Here is an 8,136-nt window from a genome sequence, read left to right on the forward strand (position 1 = left end):
AGAACCGAATGACTTGTGGTACCTCTCTGAAAAACTGTACGGCAATGCCAACCTTCCTTTTCGTGAAGTGGCCATTTGATATGTGAACATCACTAAGGTTTGAGGCCACCTGTAGCTGGTCATCTCGCTGCAGCTCAATCACACGTTCAACATGCTGTATCGAAACATGAGCACTTGGTAATCCATACTTGGATACAATGTCATCACTAAGGCGCATAGTGTCCTTTCGCACAAGGTGCCCTCTTAGGTTTTTGAGGACATGCGCAGGGTCCGGCATAAAGTGAAGTTCCTTTTATTCATCACAAGGGTGTGGTACACTGCATGTAGTCACTGAATTGCGTGAACAGGAGAGATTTAAAGTCCGCCACATGGCACGGTTTGACGAACCCATATCACAGGTTACACATAACACACGCAGCGATATTTGTGTGCAGAGACGTATCAAGTGGAACACGAAGTCTTTCAGCGTGTCTCCAGAAACATACGCCCCGGTGAAGTCGTAGGCGATCACCTGCTTCCATCGGGTGTTCATTCCACCAACCATAAAGACAAGTGCATGGTTAGCAGGTTGGTCACTCTCTGGAAGCGTTGTCGTTCCAAGGAATGCATCACTGCCACGGTCAAGTTCGAGTCCCCTTCTTATTTCCATTTCGTCCAAAAATAAAACACAGTCCTTCTCAATGTCTGTCATTGCTGCAACCTTTGTTTCCATGATGTCAAATATCTCTTTAAGGACACCAGGTTGAAATGAAAGATGTTGAAGCCGCCTACAAAGAGTTCTTCTAGAAGGCAAAGGATTGCCCTGCTCTAACAAAACGTCATAGCCTGTTGAGCCGCAGGCAAACTTGAGCTGGAGAGCCTTCTTCACAGTCTCGGCACTCCACACGCACCCCTTTCTGTTCCGCCTATGCAAGGCAGACTTCTGATCCTCATTTAGAAACTTCATGTTTGAAGTCAAAGCAGACATGTTTTCTTGAAGACGCTTTGTTCGTTTTGCTTCTTTCTTTAGTTTCTTCTTGGAACGTAACAGCTGCTCATTGAGTGCAGTATTCTTCTTTTGCAAGTCCTGCAATTTCTTGATCAGCTCGATTGGTTGCAGAGAAAAGACATCAGCGGACTCCGTCACTGTCTTGCACTGCTCAGCAATATCGGAGTCACTACTGTCACAATCCCCTTGTGCAATAGACGAACTCTCTGAAGCATCGACGACAAGGGTCGTGGGCAGCGTTCGCTGACACGGAGGCTTTCTATGCCTGGGCCGAGCTGCAAAAGTGAAATTACAAATATCAATAATTATGAAAATTCTGTATATCTAAAACCACCTAGATTAAGCTTCGAAGCTTGTGCGCAATTAGTGCAGCCTCAGTATCTACTACACAAACAAGTGGCGAAAAAATGAGGACACCTTTGAGAAAAAAGTCGTAACCAATGGGAGCAATAAGTTTATAAAAAACAACAATGAATCCACCCTGAAAGCAGACGGCCCACAGAGCTCGTTACCCATGAGAGCCACGTGATTAAGGAACTGGCAATGACAACACAATAAGTGCATGTCATGGGAAGCACAAGACCGCTGCTGCTAATAATTTGTAATACTTTTGACCTAATTAAGGATTCAATAATCAGTGAGTCCAATAGAGTAATCAAATATACGCTTGCATATTACAAACACGCGTGTAAGTTCCGCCGATCTTCTACATAATGAGCAATACATGCAACGCAACATATGCACACTCCTTGAGCAAAGCTTAAACGAGTGCAGTCTGCGGAAAACAAACACGAAAAATTCGCGCGACTGCAAACTTTAGAAGATTTTTCACAATAGCAAAAGATAAAAAACAACAAATTCATGTTTACGTACGCCTAAAATCGAAGAGAGTAGGCAAGGCGTTCCATTTGAGCAGCCGTCGTCCATCCAGACGATTTAATTCATATTGATCCTGCCCAAAGTGGAGCTGTAAGAATGAAAAAAGAAGCACAGCATGTCATTGAAAGATGAGGTGGCAAGCAGAATCGCAAGGCACTTTCTTCACACACACCCCAATCGACGAATAAATAAACCCCTCATGCCTATCGAGATCAATGCACGAACTCGGAAACGAACCGAGTTTATAAGCGCCCCAATACTTCTAGATAGAAAAAAATGCGCAGTTCACACGTCTAGAATAAACCTACGCCGTTGCAACGAGTCAAACACGGCGATCGCACCATACTGCAGCGTGATCACTACAAAAGGCACGCCAACATATGCATGCTGCTGTATTGAGATGATGAAAAGCAATAGAAAATGACATTATTCATAATAGTGTATCACAAAATCATGAGCCTTACCTCACATATCTTAGTTGTATCCGTCGGTTCCCAGCCGTCACGTTTTACTTGCGCTGCCCATTTCTTTCTTCGTTCAGCATCGCGGGGGAAACGAAATACCCGCTGCCCTTTTGCGCTCGATCCAGTGCACAGAGGGACACAACAGCCCGTCATGTTTCGTTAACAAGCGCGCACATCCCAAGAGACCACATAAAACACGAGATCTCGCACCGCAACACCACAAAGACAGCAAAGAGAACGCGACGCGCTTCCGTTCAGCTCGACGGCCGGCGGGAGAGAACCAACATGGCGCAGAGGCGGCGCGGAGTGCTACAAAGGGTGTCCCCACCCTGAAAAGCGGCGCTGGCATCGAGGCACCCTACGCGAGTGTGACGTGGAACGCCATCTAACGGCGAGGGCGGAAACTATGCGAGAGCTCTCTAATGCTACCTATGGCATAAAGACTGCAAGAACCGAGGAGCTCGTTGAGCTATTAGCAGACAAGGTAAGGGAAATGTGCGGCTCGTTTGATAAACATAAGAAGGAAGCCAACAGTCCCAGAAACCAAGGTGCACAGGGAAATGTTTCTTTTTTTTAATTTAGTGCTGATAAGTGGGCGAATAATACTTCGATTAATATGTTGCTTAAGGAAAACTACAAGGTAGAGCACAAAACGCGATATTCGGAGGTCGTGGGTTCGGATCCCACAAGCGGCATGGGTGTTTTTTCTGCTGCGTTGAAAGTACTTTTCTTTAAAGAACAGATTAATCAAAGTATTATTCTCCCACTAATCAGCACTGCGTAATAAGAAAAAAGAAACTTTCCACAATGTACCTTGGTTTCGGTGACCGTCTACTTCCTTCATACCAGCACACACACACACACACACACACACACACACACACACACACACACACACACACACACACACACACACACACACACACACACACACACACACACACACGCGCGCGCGCGCACACACGCACACACGCACGCACACAGACGCGCACGCACACACGCACGCACACACGCACGCACACGCGCACGCACGCACACACGCGCGCGCGCACACACACACACACACGCACGCACGCACACACACGCGCACGCACACACACACGCACGCGCACGCACACACACGCGCGCACACACACACACATACACGCGCACACACACGCGCACGCAAACACACGCGCACACACACACACACACGCGCGCACACACACACGCACATACACACACACGCACACACACACGCGCGCACACACACACACGCGCACACACGCGCGCACACACACGCGCGCACACGCACGCACACACACACACACACACACACGCGCACACACACACACGCGCGTGCACACACACACACACACACACACATACACACGCACACACGCGCACACACACGCGCACGCACACACGCGCACACACACGCGCGCGCACGCACACACACGCACACACGCGCGCGCGCACACACACACACGCACACACACGCGCACGCACACACACACACACACGCGCACGCGCACACGCACACACGCGCACACGCACACACGCGCGCACACACACGCGCGCACACACACACACACACACACACACACACACACACACACACACACACACACACACACACACACACACACACACACATATGCAAATTTGGGAAAGGCTTCATTTAGCCATAGATTTATTTTCAGTCGACGTTTCGGACAGTCTGTCCTTTCTCAAGACTGAAGTTACAGCGATCTTCCTCTACTTAGAGTGACTATGCAATGAATTAATTGAGATTACGTAAAGGAGACGAGAGATAGGCATTTCATCACTCGTCACCCCAACGCAAGAATTTTTAAGCTAGCGTCAATAACAACGAAGATATAGACGATTAAATATTACGCCCCTCCTCTCCCCCCTCGTACACGCGGGGCACCATACAAAAATAACGAAAACAGGTCTGGCACTGGGCCCCGCCTTTGAGCACGTCATCAGATGACGTTTGCTTTGCAACTTCCGGTTGTCGCTCCTAGCACCCTAGCAGCAGCGTGGGCGGCGTGGCGGCATATCTCCGGTCTCTCTTCGCCTTCCTGGATTGCGGCGCGCGTCGGGTTTCTTGCTTGTCATCTGGTGTAGTTAGCAGTAATAAACCCGGACCTAGAGTCGCGACTGCTCGCTCTTACGGCCGTGATGGGCATCGAGCCCTATGCGTGCCCACGAAGAGTGGCTCCGGAACTCCCGCCAGAAGGAGGCGGCAGAGGAAAATTGAAACCATATGCGCGAAGGCAATGCCATGTCCCGCGCTTCCCGAGAGGGTCGCGCGGCGGCACGAGCAGACGATTTTCACGGCTACCGGAAATGTGCCCGTGGCGTCGTGGCTGCCGTGGCTCCAGCGAATAACAGCGTGTGGTGGTCTGGCGACGTCATTGGTATTGTGACGTCTTTCTTCCACGATTTTAGTTCCGAAATCGGTCACTACGAGCACACCAATTGGCCTGCGAATTTTTAAAAAACACGTTTTCTAAAAATTTATAATAAATTGCCGGCTCCGTTCCGAAGACTTATACTTGGTGTGAATGCTCATTAGCATCATTTCTAAAAATTGAAAACATTTACAGGCGACATTGAATTCCTTGCATAGTCCCTTTAAGGAGTTGGCATTGGCACACATGTACGACAGATGAACAACGACATGAACAAAACAACCGTGTCCCAACGCAGAGCTCTACTGCCGACACCAACGCGGCCACCACCTCTTCGCAAATTGGACAGTAGAGTTCCCGCAATCCCGAAGTAGCCCAGGGACGCCACACGAGACAGCACCGCCGAGAGACCCACTTCAGCAACAGGCTTATCCGCTGGAACCCACCAGCAGCAACCGGCGGGGCGTGGAAGCGGCAATACCGAAATGGCTTTGCCGCTTACGCATTTACTGCTTTTCGCGCAGGTGTTCATCGCTGTTATTTCAAGTCACTGCTTTCCTGCCAAGGAATTATCTGCACCGCATGATGCGTCAACGCGGGATACTGTTGCATTCTTCGAGCCTTCGCATGTGTCCACCGCGGTCGACTTCATCGATTGTGTGTGCCTCGCAGCTGATTTTGGACAGTGTGCAGTGCAAGTCAACCCACCATGGGTTTACAGACTGTGCCACTACAGTCTACAAAAGGCGGGAATTATCACGTCACCGGTGGGACATGGAATCGGTAATACGGAAATGGCTTTGCCGCTCACGCATTTACTGCTTTTCGCGCAGGTGTTCATCGCTGTTATTTCAAGTCACTGATTTCCTGCCAAGGAATTATCTGCACTGCATGATGTGTCAACGCTGGATACTGTTCCATTCTTCGAGCCTTCGCATGTGTCCACAGCGGTCGACTTCATCGATTGTGTGTGCCTCGCAGCTGATTTTGGACAGTGTGCAGTGCAAGTCGACCCACCATGGGTTTACAGACTGTGCCACTACACTCTACAAAAGGCGGAAATTATCACGTCACCGCTGGGGCGTGGAATCGGCAATACGGAAATGGCTTTGCCGCTCACGCATTTACTGCTTTTCGCGCAGGTGTTCATCGCTGTTATTTCAAGTCACTGCTTTCCTGCCAAGGAATTATCTGCACTGCATGATGCGTCAACGCTGGATACTGTTCCATTCTTCGAGCCTTCGCATGTGTCCACCGTGGTCGACTTCATCGATTGTGTGTGCCTCGCAGCTGATTTTGGACAGTGTGCAGTGCAAGTCAACCCACCATGGGTTTACAGACCGTGCCACTACACTCTACAAAAGGCGGGAATTATCACGTCACCGCTGGGACGTGGAATCGGCAATACGAAAATGGCTTTGCCGCTCACGCATTTACTGCTTTTCGCGCAGGTGTTCATCGCTGTTATTTCAAGTCACTGCTTTCCTGCGAAGGAATTATCTGCACTGCATGATGCGTCAACGCTGGATAGTGTTTCATTCTTCGAGCCTTCGCATGTGTCCACCGCGGTCGACTTCATCGATTGTGTGTGCCTCGCAGCTGATTTTGGACAGTGTGCAGTGCAAGTCAACCAACCATGGGTTTACAGACCGTGCCACTACACTCTACAAAAGGCGGGAATTATCACGTCACCATTGGGACGTGGAACCGGCAATACGGAAATGTCTTTGCCGCTCACGCATTTACTGCTTTTCGCGCAGGTGTTCATCGCTGGATACTGTTCCATTCTTCAAGCCTTCGCCTGTGTCCACCGCGGTCGACTTCATCGATTGTGTGCCTCGCAGCTGATTTTGGTCAGTATTCTGTGCAAGTCAACCCACCATGGGTTTACAGACCGTGCCACTACACTCTACAAAAGGCGGGAATTATCATTTCACCGTTGGGGCGTGGAACCAGCAATACCGAAATGGCTTTGCCGCTCCCGCATTTACTGCTTTTCGCGCAGGTTAGTGACATGTATTTCAATATATGTTGTGTGTACGTTTTGCCGGTTCCACCACCTGTAGGGCATGCATGCGTTTCTTCTCATTCTGTAGCACACAGACCCATGTTACGCAGAAGGTATCATTTTTCTTTGTTCCGAAGAGCTGCGTTTTACCTTTTACATCTTGTTTTGTGTGGCGACGTAGAGCTTAACCTATGTCCTGGCGAAACGCTCCTGCAGCAGCTTTTGCAAGGCCAGAAAGATATTAAGGAAAAACTTGCAACAATCGAGAGATATCAGGATGAAAACAAAACCTCTATATTGGATTTGAATGTCCGTATGGGAAATTTAAAAGCAATAATTGCAGGTCTCGACGAAGTGGGGACCGTTGTTGAGGACTGTAGGGCGTGTAATGAAAGGCAGCGGTCTGAGTGGCAAACTCTGATGAAGAAAGTGGACGACATTGAAAATAGATCTCGACGGTGCAATCTGCTCTTTTATGGCATTAAGGACGATGAAGAAAGCGAGTCGCAAACAACTTCTGAAAAATTTGTCCTGGACTTGTGTCCACTTTAGCTGAGGGTTAAATAACATATTTGAGGTAGGCCAGGCAAACCACTTACATAAATCTACCAGCCGGCTTGCGCATCAAGGCAAATTTTTTGTATTGTTATTAATTATGTAGTAAATAACATAATTTTTCCTACATTCGTCAATATTTATACTAGACAGCAGATTTGAATAGTGAAGTTGGAGAGCACCTTCAAAAACTCCCATTCCTTTTATCTGCGATAAAGAAAACTTCACGTGTATCATTTTTGAGTGCAACCACCGTCGACATATCGGCCTGCCGGAGCTTGGGGTCGTCGCGCCTTGCTAGTAGTTGAGTTCGTTCCCTCAAGCCAGGACTGAGAGCAGCATAATCGTGGCGCGAGAATGCACTGGTCATGTGATTTGTTTTGTGTTCCGCCGGCTTTCTTTGGAGGTTGCCAAAAACATACTCGTGAGGTTTTCTTTATTGCCCCGCCGCGGTGGCTCAGTGGTTAGGGCGCTCGACTACTGATCCGGAGTTCCCGGGCTCGAACCTGACCGCGGCGGCTGCGTTTTTATGGAGGAAAAACGCCAAGGCGCCCGTGTGCTGTGCGATGTCAGTGCACGTTAATGATCCCCAGGTTGTCGAAATTATTCCGGAGCCCTCCACTACGGCACCTCTTTTTTCCTTTGTTCTTTCACTCCCGGCAACGTGTGGCAGGTCGTATATAGGGCAAACGTGGCGCTGCGTCAACGACCGCCATAGGGAACACGCAAGAGACCTAAGGAACAGGGGAGGTGCTAACCTTGTCGAGCACTGCGCCACTTGCAAGGAGTGCCCACCTATGTTTTCGGGAGTAAGGATTGTGAGCAGAAGCAGATTAAAAACAA

The 8,136-nt window shown here is 49.2% G+C and overlaps 1 long non-coding RNA gene across 1 annotated transcript; it reads right to left on the minus strand.

Annotated features, from left to right (window-relative positions):
* Nucleotides 1–1,104: 1,104 nt before the first annotated feature.
* LOC144103225 (uncharacterized) lies at nucleotides 1,105–2,507 on the minus strand. The gene is made up of 3 exons (XR_013308269.1): nucleotides 2,332–2,507; nucleotides 1,862–1,955; nucleotides 1,105–1,263 (listed from the first exon to the last, which is right to left on the minus strand). It is a non-coding gene; the product is annotated as an uncharacterized LOC144103225 (long non-coding RNA).
* Between the last annotated feature and the right edge of the window lie 5,629 nt (nucleotides 2,508–8,136).

Source organism: Amblyomma americanum, chromosome 9 (assembly GCF_052857255.1).
Source record: "Amblyomma americanum isolate KBUSLIRL-KWMA chromosome 9, ASM5285725v1, whole genome shotgun sequence".
Taxonomy (NCBI): domain Eukaryota; kingdom Metazoa; phylum Arthropoda; class Arachnida; order Ixodida; family Ixodidae; genus Amblyomma; species Amblyomma americanum.